The sequence below is a fragment of the Solanum dulcamara genome, chromosome 11, assembly GCF_947179165.1.
Source record: "Solanum dulcamara chromosome 11, daSolDulc1.2, whole genome shotgun sequence".
NCBI classification, from domain to species: Eukaryota; Viridiplantae; Streptophyta; class Magnoliopsida; order Solanales; family Solanaceae; genus Solanum; species Solanum dulcamara.
The window spans coordinates 20,231,238-20,258,616 of record NC_077247.1 but is presented as its reverse complement, the minus strand read 5'-3'; positions in this window follow the sequence as shown (position 1 = coordinate 20,258,616).

The following is a 27,379-nucleotide window of genomic DNA, read 5'->3' as shown; positions in this document are numbered from 1 at the left end:
GTTGCCTTCAGTTTGAGCTATAAATCATCTAATAAGGAGTGTGTTGTCATGGTTTCTGCACACCTAAGGTAAGATTGAGTTTTTTTTCTTATTAACAGGCTTGTTTAGAGATTTAACGAATTAAAACAAATGAAGTAGCATTGTAAACTTGGTTGTTGCTTTGTTGAGACTTATGGATTAGGGGCTATTTTGATTGGATTAAATGGGTGAAATTAGTTAAGTTATGATGTAGAATTATTGTTGATATTGTTGTTGATGTTGTTGATAATTTTTTGTTGTTGAAATTGGGGGAATAAACTTTGTTTTGCAAACCCATTTTTGGATGGGACTAATGTTAGTAAAATTAGTATAACTCCTTGTATAAAGATTCTTTTGAGTGATTCAAGATTTTTTGGAAATATATTTCATAGGTATATAACTTTCATTTAGGCTCTAAAACCCAGTTTTGCTTTTATCTGCTCGAAAATGGATGATGAAGTATAGGGGAGGTGCTGTCCATATTTTGTTTTGAAAATCCTCCATGGACTGCTGTTGGTATTTTGTGCATATTGGTTTTTATAGAATTTTTGTAGGGGTGATTCAAAATTTTATGTGACCCTAAGACATATGTATATAACTTTCATTGAGGCCAAAAATCCTATTTCCCCCATTACGCCTTCGAAACTGAGCAATAATACAAGATAGTAGGTTGTCCAGAATTCCTGTTTTTATAGTTTGGGCTGATTTTTATTGATTTCATGTTGAGTTTTGATATGCTAAGACTTTTAAACTTAAGTAGATATTTGATTTTGTATTTAAGGTATATATGCTCTTATACAAGCTAAGAGGAACTATTTGACCAAGTGGACTTTTGTTGGTCTATGGAGTAGATGAATTGAACTCCTCGAGTTGTGGTAGAATTGTAATTTGCTAAAATGCCAAGGTTTGTGTATAAACTTGAACTTGGAATAGTTTACCTCCTGAAATTTGAAGTATTTTGATGGGTTTTTTCCTTACTCCTTGTCTTGTATTATGGTATGACTATTATCTCAAGTATTGCAAAACTTTTGCTAAACCGCCTACTTGTACGAATTACTTGATCATTTTGCATTCTTGTTGGGACTTTGTCCTCCTTATTATGGTGACTTATCCTCGATATTGGCATGCCTCTCGATTCATATCTTTCCCATCTTGACTTTGGATTTACATTTCGTCTTGAAGATGGATTTTCATCCATTTTTGTGTACGAGTGGAAAGCCATTTTCAACATGGTTCTTCATTCTCTAGATATTGGGTGATGAACCTTTTTGATATAGGCTTCGGTCCTTCTTGGTTTCGTGGATTCGGTCCTTCTTGGTACTGATTGTGCTTAGTGTGAAGTCATGACGTATATATTGGGCGAAATTGATTATTTGACAACTCTTGTGAATTGAATTGTAAGCTTTCTTGATACTTGAGCCTTCGAATATTAATATTGATATTTTGAAACTCTTCAAGGTTTGTATTCGATACTTTGATATACTTTTTCACTTGGGCTTACTTTTACCTTATTGAGCCACCCGCGAGGAACAAGAGAATTGAAGAATTTAATGGCTCCAAGCCCAAAGTTTATACACCACTAAGCTTTATGCTTAGCGATAGTTGTTTTCTATCATAGGTAATGTGCGGGATGAGATATGAAGACGACCATTTGGAGTAGACTTTTTGGAGCCTTTGGGAAGATCACATCTGCATATGCATCTAGTTTTATAAATATTTTGGGGACTTGTACAGGATACATGTGTCACTCATATATGAAATTTTGAAGGCTTGTAAAAATAAAACCATATGCTTGTAACTTGAACTGGGTGACTAGTTTTGCTAGTTTTGGAGTGTTCTTTTAACTCAACTCATGCCATGTACTGGGTTTATACTTTGACTTGTTATTTTTCACAAAGGAAGATATAGTTTTGTGATAATTACTAGTTTGAGTTTTGTGTATTTTATGGACCCGCAATAGTGTTGAATTGGAAATAGAATTCCAAAACAAGTTTTCTAAATGTGTTGACTATTTGAGATTATAGGGGAAAAACTATCTTTTGCTTCGTAAGTGGCATCCTCCCAAAGGGGATGCTACACGCTCAATCAAACCACCCAGCCTTTGGTGTTGGTACTTCACCTACAGACAGTTCAAGAACATAGCCACAAATGTTTCAATGTCTCTCTTCATCCCATATCACCACTAATGCTACCATATATCACGATACATTTTCCCTACACCAAGATGAATAGAGTATCTAGAACAATGAGACTTTTGTAGAATCAATCAAACCATATCACCAACTTTAGGAATATAGATACTACCCTCAATACACAAAACAACCTCCTGATCTAAGGTTACCTTCCTAGCCTTTCCAACAAGTACAATATCTTAAATCGCCCCAAACCTTGGGTCCTAAAATTTTGTGCCCAAATTTGCTTCATCAAAGAAGACCTAGCATCTATACATGCAAAAACCCTATCGAGCTCAGAAATATCAAGCGAAACTATATGATTGGCTAAGAAATGAATGTTTGAATCCAAAGGTCGTTTCTTGATGGCTAAGAAAGCCAAAAATACCCATATACACCGCCTTCCATATCAAGGCATCTGCTACCATATTTTTCTTGCTCGGGTTATAGAAGATCATAACATCATAATCCTTTTGTAACTCTAGACACCTATGCTTTCTCAGTATAATATCCTTCTGGCTAAAATTATATTAAATATTATGATGATCAGCGAATACCTCATAACAAACTCTATAAAGTTAGTGCCTTCAAATCTTCGATGCGAAGACTACTGTCACCAACTCTATGTCATGAGTAGGGTAGTTCTTCTCCTGAATCTTCAGCTGCATGGAAGCATATGCAATAACTCTTCATTGCTCTAGTCAAAGGTGATATAATTGTAGAAAATCCCTCCACAAGAAACATGTAGTAGCCTGCTAAATTGACAAAATTGTAAACCTCAGTAGGAGTAGTAGGTTTGACCCAATCATAGAGTGCCTCTATCTTTATCGGATCTACCATAATCCCATACTTTAAAACCATGTGCCCCAAGAATTCCACAGACTCAAGAAAAAACTCACACTACGAGAATTTGGCATATAACTAATAATCCCGCAAGGTCTGAAGTGCAATCCTCAAATGATATGCATGGTGCACCCTACTCCTAGACTAGACTAGAATATCATTGAAGAATACTATCACAAAATAGTCCAACTAGGGCTTGAACAAATGATTCATCAACTCCATAAATGCTGCAAGGGCATTTTTTAACCCAATTGATCTACACTCAACATAAAACCTCCACCATTGCTTCATTGGCCCATCAATTTGGAAACAAGTGTAATCCACTCCTTGCTACTCAACCAACTTAATGTTATGCAACTTCTCTTGGCAACCCATAATAAACTTGTATGTATCCTCACTCGAAATACTTGAGAACCTAGGAGGACCTAACTTGATAAATTACCTTAATATCTTCTTCTCCTCAGCTGGCATAATCAGCCTAACCTCTATAAGAACAACAATTTTTAGCATTGATGGAACTGCTAAGTGAGGAGATATAGTAGCAGAGTGTGCCTTTGGTACCTGTGCCCTTGCTTGGGCTGAAGTCTTAGCCTCGTACCTAATGTGGGGGCTAGACAAAGTACTAGGAAATGTCCCCACCTAAAACATATTCCATAAAGCAGAGGATCTTTGTTAGACTGTCCTAGAGAACCGGCGTGGCAATGAATCCTGATGGACTTTGGGCTAGACTCACACCATCTAGTTGACGTTAAACCTTCTCTACCTCTATTTTGGGCTCTGGTGATTATTCTTGCTCTTAGTCCCAAGATGGTATTGTAGCTTATAGTCTACCTAGACCCTACTCTTAGCTTAGACTCTATTTGCAGGCACAAGAGGTTCTCACCCACTCACAGACAATCCTGTCCTAGCCATCTGAGAAAGAATGAAACAAACAAAATTCAAAAGTTCCTAAAGTCAAGAACACATAATAAGGAATAATAAAAGAAAGTATTTATCCTCTTGAAGGATACATACATCATCGTACTGATTTGTAACACTCTACTAGGCACTTGCTTTTGTATTGGTAGGAACGGTGAACCTAATACTCTAATACCATTTTGCCACCACCTAAAATCAAGCCATGTTGGCACCTACCATAAACCCTCATTAGGCAAGCCAAAACCCAAAGCTGAAAATAATAAATAACTAAAATATAATTATATGAATGAAATAATAATAGGAAGATGGACCCTGTAAGACCTGAAAGTTGAGAAGTTGGAATGAAAGGAAGATTTCAAGAGAAGGACTACTTTTTAGGTTGACGACTCAACCAATGTGTCGTAGACATTCCTACGAGTCGTAGAAGTGACTTGTTGGTTCAGTACTGAGGAAGCAAAATTTGGTTAAGTCTAAGGGTAGGCCTATGATTTAAAATGATGATTTATAATCTAGTAAATGACTTTCAATATTGACTCATAAAAGTGATTCATTGGCCCATCCATTTGGAAAGAAGTGTAATCCACCCCTTGCTACTCAACCAAGCTAATGTTATGCTATCTCTCTTGGCAACCCACAAGAAATTTATGGGCATCCTCACCCAAAATACCTGAGAACCTAGGAGGACCTAACTTGATAAATTGCCTTAATATCTTATTCTCCTCAGATGGAATAACCGGCCTAACCTCCATAAGCAGAGTAATTTTTGGGCACCGGTGGAACTGCTTAGTGAGGAGATATAGCAGCAAGATGTTCCCCTGGTACCTATATGCCTTACTCCCTTGCCTGGGCTGAAGTCTTACCCTTGTACCTAATGTGGGGGCTAGCTAAAGTACTCGGTAATGTCCCCACATAAGACATCCTCAATGAAGAAGAGGATCTTGATTAAACTGTCCTGGAAAATTAGTGTGGCAATAAATCTTGACGGAGGTTGGGCTAGACCTACACCATTCGATAGACGTTGAACCTACTCTACCTTTATTATGGGCTCTGGTGATAGTTCTTGTTCTTAAACCCAAGATGGTATTATAGCTTATACTCTACCTCGACCCTACCCTTAGCTTGGACTCGATTTGCAGGTGCAAAAGGATCTGACCCACTCACAGATGATATTGTACTATCCATCTTAGAAAGAATGAAACACACAAAATTCAGAAGTTCCTAAAGTCAAGAAAGCATAATAAGGAACAATAAAAGAAAGTATTTAGCCTCTTGAAGTATATGATGTCATCATACTTATCTGTGACATTGTACTAGGCCCTTTTTTATATTTGTAGGAGTGGTGAACCTAATTATGTAATACCATTTTGCCACCACCTAAAATTGGGCCATATTGGCGCCTACCATAAACCCTCATTAGGCAAGCCAAAATCCAAAGTGGAAAGTAATAAATAACTAAAATATAATTATGTGAATGAAATAATAATAGAAAGATGGACCTTGTAAGACCCAAAAGTTGAGAAGTTGGATTGAAGGAAGGATTTCAAGAGAAGGACTATTTTTCAGGTTGACGACTCAACTAATGAGTCGTAGACAATCCTACGAGTCGTAGGAGTGACTTGTAGGGTCAGTACTGGGGAAGACAAAATTTGGTTAGGTCTAAGGGTAGGCCTATGATTCAAAATAATGATTTGTAATCTAGTAAATGACTTATAATAGTGACTCGTAAAATTGATTCAGAAGCCCAAGAATGTGCATATTTCAGACCTACAGGACCAACGGTATTGATGAGTCATAAGAAAGTTTATGAGTCATAACAACAACTCATAAAAAAATCAGAGAACCTAAAATCAGGGTCCTCTCAGGACCTACACGACGACTCAAGTTGTAGAACCCAACCCATATGTCCAAAGTTCAGTTTTAATAAGGCTTATTTGTGTCCTTTTCCAAGTTCGACACAATGAATCTAGAAAGTATTACGGAAAATTTCAGGCCTATAACCACCCAACACTTCAAAAATTCCCTCTATTCTAAATCATTCTTCAAAATTTCTCTAAGACAAGAACAATCAAATTCCCTCGAGGTTCTCTTAAGCTCTTCTCCAAATTTCAAGCTAAGATTTCAAAAACCTATCAGATTCTTCTTTAATTTTGATTTGAATTCACCAAGGTAGGTGGGGATTGATCCATGGGTTCCTTTCACCCAAGGAGTCTCAAGGTTTCCTCAATTTTTCTTTTTAAATTTCAATTACTATTAACCCTAGTTTTGATGATTTGCATTGGGTTGTTTTAATTTCATTTTTAGATGTTATCAATGGTCAATATATGCATATTTCTACATGAATTGCATTATTTGAATTTAAACTATGAATTCCCATGCATTAAACTAGTTTCAATCATGATTATGAATCTTAAAGATGATTTTTACATGAGTTTGATTACTAGTTCAATGATTTTCAGAAGAAAGCTTTTCTAAATAAAGTTGACATTGATGATTGAATGATGAAAGTTATGATGATGATCAATTATGATCTAAGGAAGTTATTATGCTATGATAAGTACAATTCTCACACAATCATATTTAAATATGGTAATAAGGACAATTCACTCCAAGTTTATGGATTCCTATGAATCACTAAAGTTAATGAGAAATTCTAATGATTATTTTAATGATGAAGTTAATGACGATAAATCTATATTTTTAATGAATTTCGTTGTGATTTTGACTAAGCACCGAGAGGACTTATAGGTGGGGTTCCATCTGATAACGTAGTTAGTTATCCAAGAGAATTCTAGTAGCAACCTAAAGCCCCAAACTATGTTGCCCCTGTAGGTTGCCTTCATGGCTTAGCTAGTGGATCCACACATAGCCAAAGTTAAAGTTGTTCTCACAGAGTCTACCTTGCCAAGTAGCCTCTCTCTTCTCAATGTGGACTTACATCAGATTCTATGTTATAGCTCACATAGCCTTAAGATGTCGGTTAAAGGTCTTATATCATACTAGTTGAATGAAAATATATGATATTTACTATAAATATTTATGATGCATTGACCTCAAGTTTTGATATGCTTTCAAATGCTTTCAAGCTTTATTCATGTTTATTATGATTGGTCATGCCTCCTATGCCATATTGTTCATGTACTATTACTTGTTCATGCATACCTCACATACTTAGTACCTTCTATGTAGTAACTCATATTTTGCATACATTATCTAATAATGAAGGAATAAATGATACTCACGCTCCTCACATATATGGCTAGAGCTGATTTAGTTTCCAAGAGTTGGTGAGTCCTTATCCATTGAGGACATGCCTTTTCTTTCATGTTGTCACCTTGACTTTCTCTTATAATTCGGGTGAGCTAGGAGCTTGTTCTAAGCCCCATCAATTCTAGAAGGGAGACTTGTTTGGAAGTTCAAGTTGATGTAAGTCCATTTGGACATTGGGATTGAATGTATGTTCCTTGACTTCTATGTTGAGTTGATTCTTCTGCATCTGTTGATATGTTTCTTTTACCTTATGTATGTGATGTATGCTAAGATGTCTAGGTTGAGATCCTTCAGGTTTCAAATTACTATGTCACGTCTAGGCTTTAGGCTTGGGTCGTGACAAACTTGGTATCATAGCATAAGGTTTAGGAGTGTCTTAGGGAGTCTAACATACCTGTTAAGTAGAGTCTTTTTTATTGGTGTGAAGTGTGCCACATCTATGAATAGGAGGCTATGAAGCGTCTTAGAAAAATATCACTTCTTTCATAATCTATGTCATGAAATAGAGTGGTACTCTAAATCTTTTCCTCTAAAGCATATTCTTTCCAATTTTTAGAAAATGCCTCCTCGAAGATATCCCACTTGAAGGAATATGGTTGGATAAGAGCAACAAGCTTCAAAGAATCCCTTGGACGGATAAGTAACAAATTATGAGTTTTGAGTGGCCTTTTAAGTACTTTCTCAAGTCGTGAAGGCACAATCCAATCGTGAGATGGTTGCTTATGTGAACCCAAGTGTGGGTACAGTGGCAATAAGGGTTCCTGACTTTATGAGGATGAATCCTTCAGAGTTTTGGGTTTTCAAGGTGGAAGAGGATCCACAAGAATTTATTGAAAACATTCATAAGATTGTGGAGACAATAAGGATTAGACCGATTAAGAGGGTGGAGTTTTCTACTTACCAATTGAAGGGTGTTGCTCACATTTGGTTCGATTAATGTTAGAGTGAAAGGGCTAGAGAAGCGGATCACATGACTTGGGAAGAATTCAAAGGAGTGTTTCTTGCTCGATTTTTCCCATTGGAGTAGAGGGAGGCCAATATACAAGAGTTCATAAATCTTAAGCAAGAAGGTATGAGTGTGAGAGAGTATGCCCTCAAGTTCACTCAATTATCAAAATATGCTCCATTCATGGTTGCTGACCCAAGAGCTCATTGAGCAAGTTTGTGTCGGGTATGTCGGATGTAGTTTTTAAGGAGTTTAAGAAGGACATGTTGATTCAAAAAATGGAAATCTCTAGAATTATGACATGTGCGGCACAAAAAGAGGGTGAGAAGCAAGGGAGAAAACTAGAGAGTCCAAAAGGGCAAAGACCGATGGTGGTGATTCCCCTTATGGTAAGTCTAGAGTGGTGGGCATCCTCATTCTCGCCAAAGGTATTTCGGACAAAGATCTTCAAATGCTACTACTCCAAAGTTTGAAAATAATAAGGTTCCCAACCCTAAGCCTCAAAGAGATGCCCCAATTGTCCAAGTGATACAGACATGGGGTGGGAAGAACTACAAGGGAAAGGGTTTAATAGGTTTGAATATGTGTTGTTGATGTGGCAAGTGGGTCATTATTGTAAGGAGTGTAAAGTTAAATATGGCCGTCCTCAAGTATAAGTTTCTCATAGAGGCCAAGTACAATAAGGTGCTCAAGTGTAACCAAAGGGTGGTCAACGCAACAATCAGTTTTATGCTCTTTATGGTATACAAGAGGTGGAGGAGACCCCCGATGTTGTTAGTGTTATGCTACGGGTCTTTCACTATGATGTTAATGATTTGCTTGATCTGGGTACAAATTTTTCATTTGTTAGTCCTTATGTGTCCATGATATTTGATGTTAGTCCCGAAATATTGTTAAAGCCTTTTTCCATTTATACTTCCGTAAGTGAGTTGGTTGTGTCTAAGAGGGTCTATAGAAGTTGTCCGGTTTTGCTCTTCTATTTACTCTATGTGATCTAGTTGAGCTTGAGATGACTGATTTTGATGTTATCCTTAGTATTAATTGGATATATGCATGTTATGCCTCTATTGATTGTAGAACCCGAGTGGTTAAGTTTCAATTTTCAAATGAGTCAATCCTAGAATGGAGTGGTAGTAATTATGTGTTCAAAGGTCAATTTATTTCATCCCTTAAAGCTCTGAAAATAATTTCCAAAGGTTGCATCTACCATCTTGTGAGGGTTAGGGATACTAATTCTGAAGCCCCTACTGTAGAGTCGGTCCCCATTGTTAATGAGTTTTCAGATGTGTTTTCTGATAATCTACCCAGTGTTCCTCCTGAAAGGAAAATTTATTTTAGCATAGACCTTCGTCCCGGTACTTAACCCATTTCTATTACTTCTTATCGAATGGATCTGGTGGAACTAAAAGAGTTAAAATATCAATTGAAAGACTTGTTAGACAAAGGTTTCATTAGTCCAAGTATATCCTTATGGGGTGCTCCCATTTTATTTGTTAGAAAGAAAGATGGTTCACTACGTATGTGTATTGACTACCGACAATTGAACAAAGTAACCATCAAGAATAAATATCCAATTCTAAGGATAGATGGTTCATTTGACCAATTGTAAGGGGCAAGTTATTTCTCCAAGATTGACATCCATTCTCGTTATCAACACTTAAGGGTGGTTGTGTTTGCTTTGAAGATTTGGAGACACTATCTTTATGGTATCCATGTGGATATGTTTACCAACCACAAGAGTTTACAATATGAGTTTAAGCAAAAGAACTTGAACCTTCGGTAAAGAGATGGCTTGAATTGTTGAAGGACTGTGACATAAGTGTATTGAACCATCTGGGTAAGGCTAATATGGTTTCCGATGCACTTAGTAGATTGCCTATGAATAGTATTGTCCATGTTGAAGAGGGTAAGAAGGAGTTGGTTAAGGATGTGCATAGATTGGCTTGATTAGATGTTTGGTTGGTTGATTCCAATGATTGAGGTATCCTTATTCAAAATGGCTTGGAACCGTCTCTTGTGGTGAATGTCAAGGCCAAGCAAGACTGTGATCAGGTGTTGGTTGTATTAAAGAAGTTGGTTGCTGAAAAAGCCATTGAGTCTTTCTCTGAAAGGGGAGATAGGGTACTTCGCTAGCAAGGTTGTTTGCATGTTCCTAATGTTGATGGGTTAAGATAGTTATTGAAGGAGGCCCATAGTTCTCGGTATTCGATTCATCCGGGATCCACCAAGATGTGTATCAATTTAAGGGAAGTGTATTGGTGAAATGGCATGAAGAAAAATGTAGCGGAGTTCGTGGCTAGGTGTCCAAATTGTCAACCAGTTAAAGTTGACCATCAAAAGCAGGGAGGTTTAGATCAAGACATTGAAATTCCTACTTGGAAGTGGAAAGATGTGAATATGGACTTTGTAATGGGTTTACCTCATACTAAGAAGCAATATGATTCCATTTGGGTTGTTGTAGATCAAATGATTAAGTAGGCTCATTTTCTACTAGTTAAGACTTCTTATGATGCTGAATACTATGCTACACTATATGTTCGTGAATTGGTAAGACTTCATGGTGTTCCCTTGTCCATTATATTAGATCAAAGTACTCAATTCACTTTGCATTTTTTAAGTCATTTCAAAAGGGTATTGGTATAAAGGTAAGTTAAGTACTGCTTTCCTTTATCAAATCGATGGTCAAGCCGAAAGAACTATCCAAACCATAGAAAATATGTTAAGATCATATGTTATTAATTTTAAAGGAGGTTGGGATTAGCATCTACCGTTGATCGAGCTTACCTACAATAATAGTTATCACTTTAGTATCCTAATGGCTCTTTTTAAAGCATTTTATGAGAGAAGATGTAGGTCCCCAATGGGATGGTTTTAAGTAGGTGAGATGACCTTGATTGGTCCAGATTTGGTAATAGATGCTATGGAGAAGGTGAGACTCATAAGGAAGAGGTTGAGGATGGCTAAAAGTCATCAAAAGTTATATTCAGACATTAGGAAAAGAGACCTTGAATTTGAGGTGGATGATTGGGTCTATTTAAAGGTTTTACCCATGAAGGATATAATGAATTTTTGTAAGAAAGAGAAATTGAGTCCGAGATATGTTGGACCTTATAAGATATTGAGGCATATTGGCAAGGTGGCTTATGAGTTAGATTTTCCATTTGAGTTAGCTATGGTTCACCCGGTGTTTCATGTATCTATGTTGAGAAAGTTTGTGGGTGATCTGAATTCCATTATTCCATTAGATGATGTGAGTTTTGAAGAGAATTTGACTTATGAGGAGGTTCCGATGGAAATCTTAGACCGGCAATTGAAGAAGCCAAGAAACGAAAAAGTTTTGTCCGTCAAAGTATTATGGATGAATCAACAAGTAGAGAATTCCACTTGGGAAGCGGAGGCGGATATGATTAAATGATAGTCGTATCTCTTTTCCTCTACTCAAGCCTAAGTTAGTAAGTTGTTATTATTGAATTTGATTGAACTCCTACATATTCAGTTCCTCCTATGTTATTCATATGCATGCATGTTCATGAAGGTTGATTTTAATTTATGTTTTTTGTTATGTTTGAAAATCTCATGTTCTATGCATTTTAATGTGTAATTGTATTCATGCTGGGTTGTAGTCCTCTTTTCGTGTCTTTCTTATACTAAATGAATCTCATATGAGGACGAATGTTTCCAAGGGGGAGATATTATAAGACCCCATAACTTGAAAAGTTGGAATGAAGAAAAGATTTCAAGAGAAAGATTGTTTTACGGATTAACGACTCAACCAACGAGTGGTAGACATTCCTATAAACCATAAGAGTGACTCGTAGGGTCAGTATTGAGGAAGAAAATTTGGTTAAGTCTGAAGGAAGGCCTACGAATCAAAATGATGATTCGTAATCTAGTAAATGACTCATAATATTGACTCGTAAAAGTAATTCAGAGGCTTGGGAAATGTGCAGGTTTAGGACCTGCAGGAAAAATGGTATTGACGAGTCGTAAGGAAGTTTACGAGTCATAACAATGACTCATAAGAAATAATCAGAGACCCTAAAATTAGGGTCCTCTCAGGACCTACACAATGACTCAAGTCTACGAATCGTAGACTTGAGGATGAGTTGTAGAACTCAACATGTAGGCCCAATGTTCAGTTTTAATGAAGGGTATTAGTGTCTTTTCCCAAGTTCGGTTCAATGAATCTAGATACTATTATAGACAAGTTCAAGACTATAACTACTCAACCCTTCAAACATTCCCTCTATTCTAAATCATTCTTCAAAATTTCTCCAAGGCAAGAACAATCAAATTCCCTCAAGGTTCTCTTAAGCTCTTCTCCAAATTTCAAACTAGAGTTTCAAAAAAGCAATAAGATTCTTCTTTAATTTTTAGTTAATTTCACCAATGTATGTGGGGATTGATACATGAGTTCCTTTCACCCAAGGAGTCCCAAGGTTTCCTCAAAGTGTTTTTCAAATTTCAATTTGACTATTAACCCTAATTTTGATGAATTGCATTGGGTTGTTTCAATTTCATTTTTAGATGTTATCAATAATCAATATAAACATTTTTTACATGAATTGTATGATTTCAAGTTGAACAATGAATTCCAATGCACAAAGCTATTTTCAATCATGATTACAAAGGTTAAAGATGATTTTCACATGAGTTTGATTACTAGTTCAATAATTTTCAAAAGAAAGCTTTTATGAATGAAGTTGAGATTGATAATTGAATGATGAAAGTTATGATGATGATCAATTATGATTCAAGAAAGTCATTATGGTATGATAAATACAATTCTCATACAATTATGTTTAAAGATGGTGATAAGGACAAATTTCACCAAAGTTTGTGGATTCCTATGAATCACTAAAGTTAATGAGCTATTCTAATGATTATTTTCATGATAAAGTTAATGACGATGCTTCTATATATTTAATGAATTTTATTGGGATATTGACTAAGAACTAAGAGGACTTATAGGTGGAGTTCGGTCCGATAACATAGTTAGTTACCCAAGGAAATCCTAGTAGAAACCTAAAGTCCCAAACTACGTTGCCTCTATAGGTTGTCTGCATGGCTTAGCTAGCAGATCAACATATAGCTCACAAAGTTACTCACGGTGTCTACGCCTCTCTCTTCTCGATGTGGGAGTGACATCGAATTCCATATTATAGCTCGCATGATCTTAAGATGTCGGTTAAAGGTCTTAGCTCACACTAGTTTAATGCAAAGATATGAGATTTACTATGAAGAGTTATGATGCATTGACCATAAGTTTTGATATGCTTTCAAACTTTATTCATGTTTATTATGATTGGTCATGCATCCTATGTCATATTTTTCATGTACTGTTACTTGTTCATGCATACCTCATATACTTAGTACCTTCTATCTCCTAACACATATTTTGCCTACATTATCGTATAATGTAGGGACGGACGATACTCACACTTCTCACATTCATGGCTATAGTTGGTTTAGTTTCCAAGAGTTGGCGAGTCCTCATTAATCGAGGACATGACTTTTCTTTCATGTTGTTACCTTGACTTTCTCTTATAATTTGGGTGAGCTAGGAGCTTGTCCTAAGCCCCCATAAAATCTATAATAGAGGGATATTTAGATGTTCAAGTTGTTGTAAGTCCATTTGGACATTGAGATTGAATGTACTTTCCTTGACTTCTATGTTGAGTTGATTTTTCTGCTTATCTTGTTATAAAAAGGCTATATACATCAACCCTGTCTAATAAAAATTACAAAATATAGACAATACAAATAGAAGGAAAGTAGAAAACCTCCGGATGGAAAAAGCTCACCATGATCTAAATCTGCAACTACTACGAGCGAACTCAACAAGGGTGGCTCGTACTAGAGGCTACATCAAAAAAAATGCAGAATTATAGTAAGAGTACCAAAACATGAGGTACTCAGTTGGCATCATAGGCCAACCGATTTTAGAAAGATCATGTATATGAATATAAGAAGCACAATAGTGTAAATGCTTAGATCTAATAGCTAAAAAGCGATATACGGACTATTAATGACAGTGAAGCTAATAATAATAAGCATGGAGCAACCAACACAAGGAAACCACAACCCAATAGATGAAACACAATGATGCAATGCAAGTGTGTTCAATGTATAAAGGCAAAAGCCTGATAAAGTCCCTCGAGCAGCTCAAAATACTTCCTCAGGCTCAACAGTAAATGATATGCAAGAAGTATACCCTGAATTAGTTCCACGGGCTGCCCGAATACTTTCTTGAGTTTATCTTTCAACAAAAGTGGCGGGAAATCATATGCTTAAACAAACCCTCCCTTTTTGGCCCAAAACTCTTTTATAGTTAATGTTCTTCTCCAAAATAACAAGTTCCAATTGTAAAATCAACATGCCTAATAAAAATGCCTCTAAAAAATTAAAATTCCATGAAAGTGATGCAATGCTTTAAACGTTTTGAGTTTTGTTAAATAAGATCAAGAAATCTCTCCCTCAAGCCTAAAAAATATGTAAAATATGGTAATAAACTCGATTGAGGGTCTTAGCTACATCTTTCCCTCATTTTTTAACCAAAAACATGCCTAATGCAGAAGATATGCGCATGAAAGCATACCAAACACAATCATTCCCTTCTCAATTTAATCAAATCAAACACAAATAGTTGAGTAAATTCTCATCACAGAATAGACTACTAACCTGGATCTTCAGCCAGTGCAAGACCAAGGCTTCAGGCCCACAAACACAATAATAATGTGATAAAGCTTGAAAAGAACTAAAAGGGCACACATTAAATACCAAACCAATCCAACATGCAAAAATCTAATTCTAAGCCACCAAAAAACATTCTAAGGATCCTATAACATCAATGAAGGTCAAGGATCATCCTAAGCTAAGATTATGAGATAGAAAGTGGAGAGGAAGAAATTAACCTTTAAATTAACTTGAATGGATAAGAAATGAACAGTTTATCTTTGGAGAGGAAGAAATTAACCTTTAAATCAACTTGAATTAACAAGAAATAAAAAGTTTCTCCTTGATCTAAGCACACTTAAACAATGGGTGCTTTTAAAGAATGAAGGAGAAAGAAAGAGAAATATCACCAGCGATGACTGCAAAATCAATCACTGCTAAAGCAATGAAATGGAAGCTTAAGTTGTCAAGCCCTAGATATCTACTACCGCAAAACAATTTGGAGGCGACTTAATTTGCTATCGCTAAAGCAAACTGGATGCCACTAAAGTGGTCGCGCTAGCAACCTTGGCATCATCCAAGAATTCATTCAAAATACCGTGAATGCAAATGAACTACGCTACCCCAATCAATATTCTGGACTAAACAAAATTGACCAAACAATGAATAAAGGTCATCTCGATAGGATCTTGACCTAAGTCAACACTTACGAAGGTAAGTAAACAAGCATAACACAAAACATCATCAAATCCACCCAATCATCATGGGATCCAAACCAATGGCCATTCTAGACCCAAATTGGCATTCTGGAGTTGTCCGTACTAACATAATTCTCATTCGAGCATGTTTACCAGGAATATTGATTAAAATCAAATCATTACCAAACATCTTACCTAATAGCTCAAACTCATATTGAAGGCCTCAATACCTGAACCAACTATGCTGCTAGCCTAAAATGGACCTTTTAGAGCTGATGGAACTAATAAAATCTCAACAACATCAGGTTCTCCAAATGTTGACCAAAGCTAACTATTTTAACCCAAAATCTTTCAAAAGGGGAAAATCACACTCAAAAACTCTCTCGACCATCATGGGAAGCATGCCACCCATCCCAACACACCACATACACTGCACAAAAGCTGTTAGTAGGGGAAAATTTTAAAATCAAACAAAAGTAAGCAAATGACCATGAGGGTCATTATAATATCCACTACTAAAAGGACTTTTCTCCATGAAAGTAAAAGAAAAAGAAGTACATAAATTCTAAAAAACGTGAGGATATCAAGTACGCATGTCAAGATCGGCCTCCCAAGTATCCTTTTTGACTGGACGATGCCTCCACTGAACCTTTATAGACAGGATCTTCTTGGACCTTAACTTCCTAACTTGTCTGTCTAGAATAGTCACATGCTATTCCTCAAAATCCAAGGACTCATCAAGTTGAATCGAATTACACTGAAGGTCGTAAGACTCTTCTTGAACATACCTCCTCAACATAAAGACATAAAAAATAGGGGAACACTCGAAAAAGCTGAAGGTAAGTCATACTCATAAGCCACCTCTTTAATACACCTCAAAATCTCAAAAGGGCCAATAAACCTAAGTCTAAGCTTTTCCTTCTCCCGAATCTCATCATGCGCTTCATGCGAGACAATTACAAAAACCCACAATCATCAACCATGAACTCTAAGGCCCAAACTATTTGTTCAGAATAACTCCTCTGCCTACTTTGGGAAGCATAGAATAGGTTTTGGATCACACAAACGTTATCCATAGAATCACGTAATAAATTAGTGATCCACATCCTAACCTCAAAAGCATCAAACCAACCTACCAGAGATCAATACCTCCGACCATAAAATTCCTCGAATGGAGCATCTGAATACTCAAACATTAGTTGTTATTATATGTAAAATCCTCTTTCTTGGTTGGACCAACCCAGTCGGCGATTTCCGACAAGTCTTTCTGAATTGGAAGAGCAAGAAGCCTGGCAATCTACGATCTACCCAGCGCCTTAGTTTCAAATCTTGAGAATGGTCCTACTAACCTCCTAAGTCAATATCATAGGCCCAAAGCATATCCTCGAAGATCTAAATAAGTCCTATCAAACTAACTATTAATATGTGGATGAAAAGTTGTGCTAAGTACAACTCAGGTACCCAACTCCCTTTGAATAGACCTCCAGAAACATAAAGTGAATTGAGTACCACAATAGGAAATGATGACACTGGCACATATGCAAATGGATAATATTTTGAATGTAAATCTAAGCTAACTTCTATGAGCTGTAAAAAGTATGAACAGGCATAAAAAAATAGATTTGGTCAATTGATCCACAATGACTCAAATAACATCAAACTTCTTAAGGCACGTGGAAAAACCTAATAAGAAGTCCATAGCTATCCGCTCCCACTTCCACTTCAAAAAAAGCAGTTGCTAGGTCAAACAACCTAGCCTCTCATGCTCGTACTTCACCTGCTGACAATTTAAGAACCTAGCCAAAAATGATGCAATTTTTCTCTTCATCCTGCCACCATAGATCACGATACATATTCACCGCACCGAAATAAATAGAGTACCTAACACAGTGGGACTTCACTAGAATCAATCTAACCATATCTCCAACTCAAGGAACAAAGATCGACCCTCAATCCTTAAAAAATATTTAGAATCTAAGGTTGCTTTCCTAGCCTCACCACTAAGCATGCTATCTCAAATCACCCTCAACCTTAGTCCTCAAATTCTTATGCCCAAATCTACTTTATCAAATAAGACCTAGCCTCCAAACAAGAAAGAACCACGTCGAGCTCAAAAATATCAATCCAAACCATCATGTTGGCTAAGGAATGAATGTCTAAAGCCAAAATTCATTCTTCCATGGCTAAGAAATTTGAAAATACCCACACTCACCGCTTTACAACTTAAGTCATCTACTGCCATATTTTCCTTGCTCGAGTGATAGAGGATCGTAACATCATAGTCTTTAGTAACTCCAACCACCTACGCTTTCTCAAATTATCTCATAATAAACTCCATATAAGTAGTGCCTCTAAAGCTTTGTTGCATAGACTACTACCGCCAAAAGTAGTGCCTCTAAATCATCAATGTGAAGACTACTGTCGCCAACTCTACGTCATCAGTAGGTAGTTCTTCTCGTAATTCTTCAGTTTCCTGCAAGAATATACAATAAATCTTCCCTTCTCTTTACACACACAACCTAAAACAATACTAGAAGTATCAAAATAGACCATAAACCTATGGCCCTCAATAGGAAGAGTCAAATTCAAAGTTGAAGTCAACAGGCCTAAAGCTTCAGAAAGCTCGAGTTATGCTTGTCAGACCAATAAAAAGGAACATTCTTCTAAGTTAATCTATTCAAAGGTGTCGCAATTGAAGAAATTCCTCTATAAACCGCTTGTAGTAACTCGCTAACCTGATAAAACTACAAACCTTGATTGAAATAGAAGGCCTGGCCCAATTATGGACTACCTCTATCTTCATCAAATCCACCATAACCCTATCCTTGGACACTGTGTTCCCCAAGAATTCTATAGACTTAAGCTAAAACTCATACTTTAAGAATTTGGCATACAATTGTTGATCCCATAGGGTCTAGAGCACAATCCTTAAATACTGCTCATGTTGCTCCCCACTCTCAGAGTTGACTAGAATGTCATCAATGGATGTTATCATAAAAGAGTCCAACTAAGGCCTGAACACATGATTCATCAACTCCATGAACACCAGAAGGGCATTGGTTAACCCAAAAGATATGACTAAGAACTCATAGTGTCTATATCGAGTCCAGAAAGTTATGTTTGGGATATCCACCACCTTAATCCTCAACAAGTGGTAGCTTAATCTCAAATTTATCTTAAAGAACACCACTACCCCTAAAGTTAGTAAAGAAAACATCAATATACAATAATGGTGGCATGACCCAACTTCGTAGGCCATGACTAGTGCCCGAGTTAGGCAACCACATGTACCCTTAGCCCCATTTAGCGTGTTAGCAGCATAGATAAAAGTAGGATTCAAAAAAGGAGTCGCTAGAGAGCGCATGAGAATAGATATAGCACAAGAGGGCCGTTAAGGCCATCATAGAATATAAAGCCTAAAACATATATACATAACCCATATCACAAGTCTATAGACCTCTAAAGAATGATAGCCTAGTCATATGATGGGACAGGGCCCCATTGTACCCTTAACCAACATGTACAAATGTACAACAGAAAAGTTAGTACCAAAATAAGGCTCTAGACAAAGGAGCACTGCCAACCAATAGGGTGGATGTCCTAGGCAAGCGAATCATCAAACTGAGCATCCATACCTGCGGGCATGTAACGCAGCCCCCTGAAGAAAGGGGTCAATACGGACAATGTACTGAGTATGTAAAGCATGGACTGTAATACGTAAAGCCATTACCAGAATAGAAGGTGTAGAAATGAGCAAAATATCTAGAATACTAAAATGTTTTTCATAACCACAGATAATGTATGCAAAAAACATATGCCATATCCGGCCCCATTATGGGACTCGGTGAACAAATCGTGGTCACCGCTCTATTACTGGTGCCACAGCACATCATAACTCCAGAGTAGGGAATATCTCTGTAATAGATCATATCATATAAGATGGTCATATCATATCATATGTGTACATGGAATATCATAACTCCACAAATCCCATGTACAGGTCATACCTACCCCCTCAAGTCGGAGCAAGGCAAACAATGCAGAGAAGTACGCATGATAACAAATCCTTGCCCAGCTCAGTGAAAGAAGTATTGAGGCATCCACGAGTAGAGTAGTGAGAAACTAAATGCAATATAAAATACAAAATATTTCCAGAGACTCAATAGCATAACTCTGAAGCCAAGTCATATAAGAGAAATTGAGCGATAATCATAGTGCATGTGTTTCAGATGTCACAATGGTCTATGTCCAAATAGTCTTTCTGAAATCGTTTCCATATTTCAAAATATATTATGAGGCTCAATGGAATAATTAAAATAAGATATCGTTCAAAATCAAGGCAAGAGTCATATCAAGTATTTTGAAAGTCACTATGGGTTACATCAAAATGGAACTTCTGGAATTATATGCTTGTATCAAAGCGTAATAAAATGTCCTTTGGAAATCAATAAATTGACCATCCTAGTGGCTCTAGGAATAGGAACTTCCTTGGAACCATAAAAAATTCATATATTTATTTCATAAAAACCATGAAATTTTAGCTTTTCATACTTATGTCAAAACATGCCACGAGAAAGAATAAGCTTTACATACTTATGCCGAAAATATGCCAAAAGAAGGAAACGTTAGCTTTACATACCTCTTACGGATTACTCTTAACACATTCGCCTCGTCACCTCTTGAACCTATTTAACATGAAAGTAATTCTAAGGTTAGTGACCTTTGACTTTCCATCTTGTAATTCTACCACCAATTACCCATAGGAACCAATCCCTTATCCATTCCCTTAAACTAGTTCATTATTAGTTCCAAAGTTAGTGAAAATCGGACAACATCTCCCCTATAACTTGCCCTATCCAAACTTCTATTTAACCTCCAAATCTTAGCAAGAAACCAAAAATAACAATCATCATCATATATACAAGTAAACCACTTCAACATTACACAACACAAACTCCAAACAACTCGCTTAAAATTACGATACCAAAATAGGGTTTTTAATCTCTATTTCATAAAACCTTCACCACTCGAAATGGGGTGTCATGTAGATGCAACCAGAAGCACTTATAACCATGTTTATACATGTTTCCAAACCTTCAACACTACAAAACAATTTCCAATACAACACTACAGTAAAAACGACACTAGTTACATTTTAAGCTACTAGAATACGTCAAAACAATCCCTATACGACCTGCAACTTCCTTCAGCCGTGACATCCATATTTTCATGTATCCAACTCATGTTTACATGACTATAACATTCTTAAACCTTTACCAAAGCGTGGGAGAAGAGAATCAAGCCATACCTTTCTAGAACTCGCTAAAACTTGCCTCGGAAGTTCTCTTAACATGCTGAAAATTGACGGGCTGTTCGCATCCCTTTTTCGCTGCCCCAAATAGTAATTTTATGCTGTTAAACACCATCATGTATCCGTGGGATACCTTAAATAATTAATTTATGGAACGAAAGTCGGAGGCTTACCTCAAATTGGACAAATCTGTGGCTGCCTTCTCTCCTTTCTCACGATTTTTTCTCTTCTTTGTTGCTGATTTTTGGATGAAAATGACTTAATAGTCATCACAACATGTATATATGTGTTATTAAGAGGGGAAACATGGCATCCCCTAGGGGTGACATGTGGCAACCCCCTAGGGCGCCACCTCATCCATGTGCCCACTCACATGCTACCACGTGGTAGCATGGGGTCCACCCCAAGCAGGTGAGTCACCTACTTGGTCCAAGTAGGTGCATCACCTACTTATTTCACTTAGGCACGTCGTCTCCTTATTTCCCTTATGTGGGTTCATAATATCGTCTCACTTCAAGAGCCTATGTATTCCTTGCTACATAAGCTCGATGTGTACTCAAGTAGCTTAAGTACGTAAGACATCCAAGTTGGTAGCTTACGCAAGTAAGTTGAATCCCACGACTTGTTATTTTGCCCCCCCCCAACTCATTTCAAATCCTTATAACCCTATTTCCAAACTTCTCTCTTATAGAGTATATCTTTCTCCTTTCCTTAGGATTATTTGATAGCATTATAGATTATCCGACTCATATGATGACTTCTAAGAAACTTAAGAGCCTTCCCAAAAATTTAAGAAGCTTAAGAAGAATTCCAAGGTACAAAAGTACGGGATGTAACAGATGGATACCTATTCTTGATTTCCACCTTGTTCAGCTACATGTAGTCAAAAGACATATGCAGGGTATCATCTTTCTTTTTCACAAACAAAAAAAGAGAACCCTGCGGAGACACGCAGGCTTAATAAACATCTTACTCTTAAGGTCCTAGAGCTTCTCCTTAAGCTCCTTCAACCCAGCTAGAGCCATCTGATAGGTTGCATTCCCATCTCAATATCAATGTCAAAGTCAATAGCATGATCAAGAGAAAGACCAAGTAAATTAGTAGAAAAGACATCAGAGAACTCTCTAACCACATGAACTAACTCAAAGGAAGAAGTGTCGACATTATTATCATAACCATAGTCCAAATAGTCTAAACACCCTTTTCCTACCAACTATCGTTCCCTCAAAAATGATATCAAAACTCTCGCCATATGGCTATCAGTACCCATACACATAATTAGAGGGACACTAGGCATACATAACATAATAGTCTTAGAAATGAAATCTAAGACTGTGTGATAAAGAGACAACCAAATCATGCCTAATATCAAGTCAAAATCTACCATATCCAACATAATCAGATTTTCCCAAGTATCATACCTCAAGATGGATACCACACAGGATCTATACACTTGATCCACTATGAAAGAATCCCCTACAAGGGTCTCTACATGAAGATATATATGCAAAGTCTCAAGATAACTCCAAAAGCATAGCATAATAAGCAAAAGCATATGAATACATAGACCCTAGATCATATAAAGAAAAAGCAGGCTGATGAGAGATGGAGATCATACCTATGATAACGGCATCCGAAGCCTCCACCTCTACCTTTCCAAAAAGGTTTATACATGGTTGTGTCCACTACGGCTGACCAACCTACTTGAATATGGACCACCTTAAGAACCCTAGGGATCACCCCTACTAACTTCTGTGCTACCACTTTGAGAACCCTAAAGACTACCCCTGCTACCTTGTGTGCTACCTCTAGTAGACTATACTGGAGCCTGGGGGGCCTAAACTTGCTAACCCTATCACATGTGATGGCCAATCACAAGGCAATCTCTAGAAAGGTTATCCAACACGCCACACTGATAACACCCTCTACAGAAGTAACTTTCTAAGATAACTCAACTGGAATAGAATAGCCACCATGACTAGAATACCTGAAATATAAACCTCAAGAAGTCTAACTGAAGCCTAGCTTCCCTAAGTAATAGCACCCGTAAAGCCACCATATGTAATCTATAGGGCCACCTGAACTAGCCTACTAGACTGAAAATATTTTAGGTAACCTCTGCATAGAAAGCCCCTACCACGGGACTGAGACACTCTAAAACTATTGTGATTAGGACCTTTTATCACTGCCTCTTTAATCCTCACGATGTATCACCTCAATCATACGTGAATGGTCTACCACCTAACCAAATGAGTAACCCGATACTACCATTATCTCTATAGATAATAAAAGAGGTAAAGCCAAACCTCTAAGAATATATGTACCCTTTTGTGCTCTATCGGCATAATCATAATTGCATGCCTAGGTAGCACATGGAATCATGTTGAGTACATTTCTAAACTCATCACGCTACCTCTACCTCAAGCTATGAGGTACATATTTCTCTAAGAAAGCCTTGGAGAACTAAGCCCATGTCATCGAAAGTAACCCAGTTGGTCTATACTCAAGATAAGATCTCCACCACTGTTCACTGTTATGTCCTTTTGGAAAGCACTGTAATCAACCCCGTGTGACTAAATCAATTCTAGGTTATGCAACCTCTCTTTAAAACTCACAGGAAACCTGAAGCACCAGATAAGCTAGGAGGAACCAAACTAATAAATTGCCCCAAAATCTTCTACTTCTCAAAAGACATAACCAGACTAACCACCATATCTAGAGCAACTATTAGCATGATAAAATAGCTAAGTGACGATCCATAATAGTAGGTTGTACCCTTGGTAGCTTTACCCCTAGTGCCCCTTCTTGGGCTGAACGCTGAACAACTTCTCTAACAAGGGGGCTAGCTGAAGTACAAGGTAAAGTCTCCCCCGAGACATAATATAACACCCCAAAATATTCCATCATAGATCAATCCAAAGAACCTTGAGAAATGAACTAAGTTTTGCACCAGGGGGCTTATACGAGTGTCATATATCGCTTATTTAAGCTTCTACGGACCATGAAGGGACTCGTAGAACCCTCCAATACCTAGTGAAAAATTTATATTTTTGAGACACTTTTATGAATGACTTCTATGAACCATAGAAAGTACTCATAGAAGGGACCTTCGGGCCCTGTCCCAAACTTACTCCATGAACCCATCTCTATAACCCATATAAGGGTCTATAACCTGTAGAAGAGACTTGTTGATCCAATGTCATAATTCTAGTAGTTATTGAAGTGTGCAACATGTATCACAATTAGGTTCTAAGATCCATCACAATATCTATGACTTGTAAGGGGTATGTAGACTACTAACCCTTAGAGACTCCCAACATTCTACGATTAATTTGTATGACCCGTCATATGGTCTAGGACCCATAGAAAGGCCCATAGACCCCAAAATTGAGAATTCCATTGAAGTCCAAATTTGGTACTCAGTTCCTACAACTTGTCTTTTATGGCCCATAGAAAGTTCTACTGTTCGTAGAACAACCCATAAATGACCCGAAATAGTTTCTAATGAAGTTTAGTTTGGTTTTTGCCACCCTTTACAAATCAAAATCCTGATGTATTAGGACTAAAATAAGCCCCTTATCAGTACCCTATGATGTTTTTCTCTTATTAATGCTTAGAAAATTCAAAGCGACGGAGAAAAAGTAAGGGTTCAAGTGTATTAATCAAGTTCTTTGAGTTTCGCTAAGAATATCATTCTTTGTAAGGCCCCAGAAGTAAAGGTTGGAAACAAGGAGAAATTCTCAATTTTTTGACTGTCCTCATGTTTATGAGTCATCTATGACTCATAGAGCTTTATACAACTCATAAGACTGAGTCCTAGAGTGAATCTCAGAGCCTATTCAAGACCATGTTCAGGAGTATTCCTATAACTCAGCAGGATAAGTCGTCGCCCTATTGACAAGTCCTAAGGATGAATCATTTCAAAACTTCAGAGACCTTTAATTTGTAGGTTTTCATACCCTATATGATAAAGCATGTTTACAACTCGTGGTGGAGTTGATAAGTCATAGAAGACTCATAAGGAAGAATTAAAGACCCAGAAATTAGGTTCTTATCAAAAGCCTGCATGAAGAGTCAAGTCTACAAGTCGTAGACTTGAGAGAATGACTCATAGAAGTGAAATTGTAGGCCTAAATCTGAGTTTTAATGAAGGGTAATTATGTCTTTTTTCAGAGTTCGGTTTAATGTATCTAGACACTTTTATGGACAAGTTCAAAGAGTATATATACCTAATTCTTCAAAATTTCTTCTATTCTAAATCATTCATCTAAATTCTCCTAAGGCAAGAACATAAATTCTCTCAAAGTTCCTCTCCATACTTCAAGCTGGGGTTTCAAATTTTCATCAAGATTTCTCTTCAATTATAAGTATTTTTAATAAAGGTATGTGGAGATTTATCCACGGGTTCCTTTCATCCATGGAGTCCGAAAGGTTTTTCAAAGTTTTCTTCAATTTTCAATTGTTTATGAACCCTAGTTTTGATGAATTGCATTGGATTGTTTCAATTTCATTTTAAATTGTTATCAATAATTATTCTAAGCATGTTTGTACATAAATTACATGATTTTAAGTTTATTTATTAATGCCCATACATAAAGTTACTTTCAATTATGATTATGAAGTTAAAGATGATTTTTATGAGTTGATTATGAGTTCAACGATGTTTAAAGAAAGTTTTCATGAATGAAGTTGAGATTGTGATTTAATGATGAAAGTTATGATGATGATCAATTATGATCTAAGATATTTATTATAGTGTGATAAGTACAATTCTCACACAATCATGTTTAAAGATGGTGATGAGGACAATTCTCATCGAAGTTATGGATTCCTATGATTCACTAAAGTTAATGAGTTACTCTTATTATGTTTTATAAAGATGAATTGATAGGTAGTTACTATCTTTCCCTATAATGTTATGATCATGTATTTATGAGTTTCCATTGGGATATTGAATAAGTACTGAGAGGAATTCTAGTTGGGGTTCAATCCGGTAAAGAAGTTAGTTACCCAAGAGAATCTTAATAGCTACCTAAATTCCCAAACTATGTTGCTCGCGTAGATTGCCTTTATGGCCTAGCTAGTGGATCCACATATAGCTATTGAGTTGAAGTTGTTTCTCACAAAGTCTACCTTGGCAAAGTAGCCTTTCTCTTCTCGATGTGGGAGTTACATCAGAATGCATGTTATAGCGTGCAGGGTCTTAAGATGTCGATTAATGGTATTATCCCACACAAGTTGAACGTAAAGATATGAGATTTACTATGAAGTTTTATGATGCATTGACCATAAGTTTTCATGTGTTTTAAATGCTTTTAAGTCTTATTCAAGTTCATTATGTTAGTTATGCATCTTATGTCATACTGCTCACGTCCCTTTACTTGTTCATGCATAACTCACATACTTAGTACTTTCTATGTACTAACACATATTTTGCCTATATTGTCTCATAATGTAGGGGCGGACGTCGACCATCCTATTCGTGGCTAGAGTTTCTTTAGTTGTCAAAGAGCTGATGAGTCCTCATATCATCGAGGACATGAATTTATTTTCGTATTATTACATTGACTTTCTTCTTATGATTCGGGTGAGATAGGAGCTTGTCCTAAGCCCCCATCAAAGTCTAGAATAAAGGCATGTTTAGACATTATCTTGATGTAGTCCGTCTGGATATTGATTGAGTTTTCCATCTCTTAGACTTACACCTTTAAGTTGTTATTTCTGCTTATTTTACTATGTTTCTTTACCTTATGTATGCAATATATGCTAAGATGGCTTGGTTGGGATCCTCATAATCCAGATCATCGTGTCACATCTAGGTCTTAGACTTGGGTCATGACATTCTTCTAGGTATGTAAGGCTAAACAGAGTATTGGACTGAGTTCATCCTCATGCCCTACACCTAAATTCCATCCTTTTGAGTCCAAGCTTGAGTTTTAGTTCCATTACACTAAGGTTTTGAGTATGTTATGATGTCTTTTGGTGAGCTCTTCTTATATTATTGATATTGCAATCATTTCTATAATTTAATTCTTGAGGTTGTTGTTCATTCTTACATTCCTATGAACCCTAGTTGATTAAATACAATTGACTTTACTATGCATTATTTTGAGATGAGAAGTGATATGTTTTCATGTCTTAATTGAGAAAAGAGTTTTGAGCACTTATATAACTTAAGTTATAATACACTATGTTACTTAGTTTATCCATGATTCTTATCAAGTATAAATCAGTTAGAGAAATTATGCATTTATTTATCGTGGGATTGAGTTGAGAAACAAAGATTTATTTTAATACATTTACTAAGATTGAAATGTATAAATATTTTAAAGAAAAGGTATTGAGTTTAACAGAAGTTGAGTTTAAATGAGTAAACTACAAAAAGACTAAATGAGTTATTATTTTGATTAATTTACTCAGTTGAGTATATGAGCATTACTGCATATTATTTTAGCAGTAGTATTGACCACCGATTTGGGTAAGAGTTTAGATAACTCAAACCCCATAAACTAAGTAGCCAGCATAGGATATG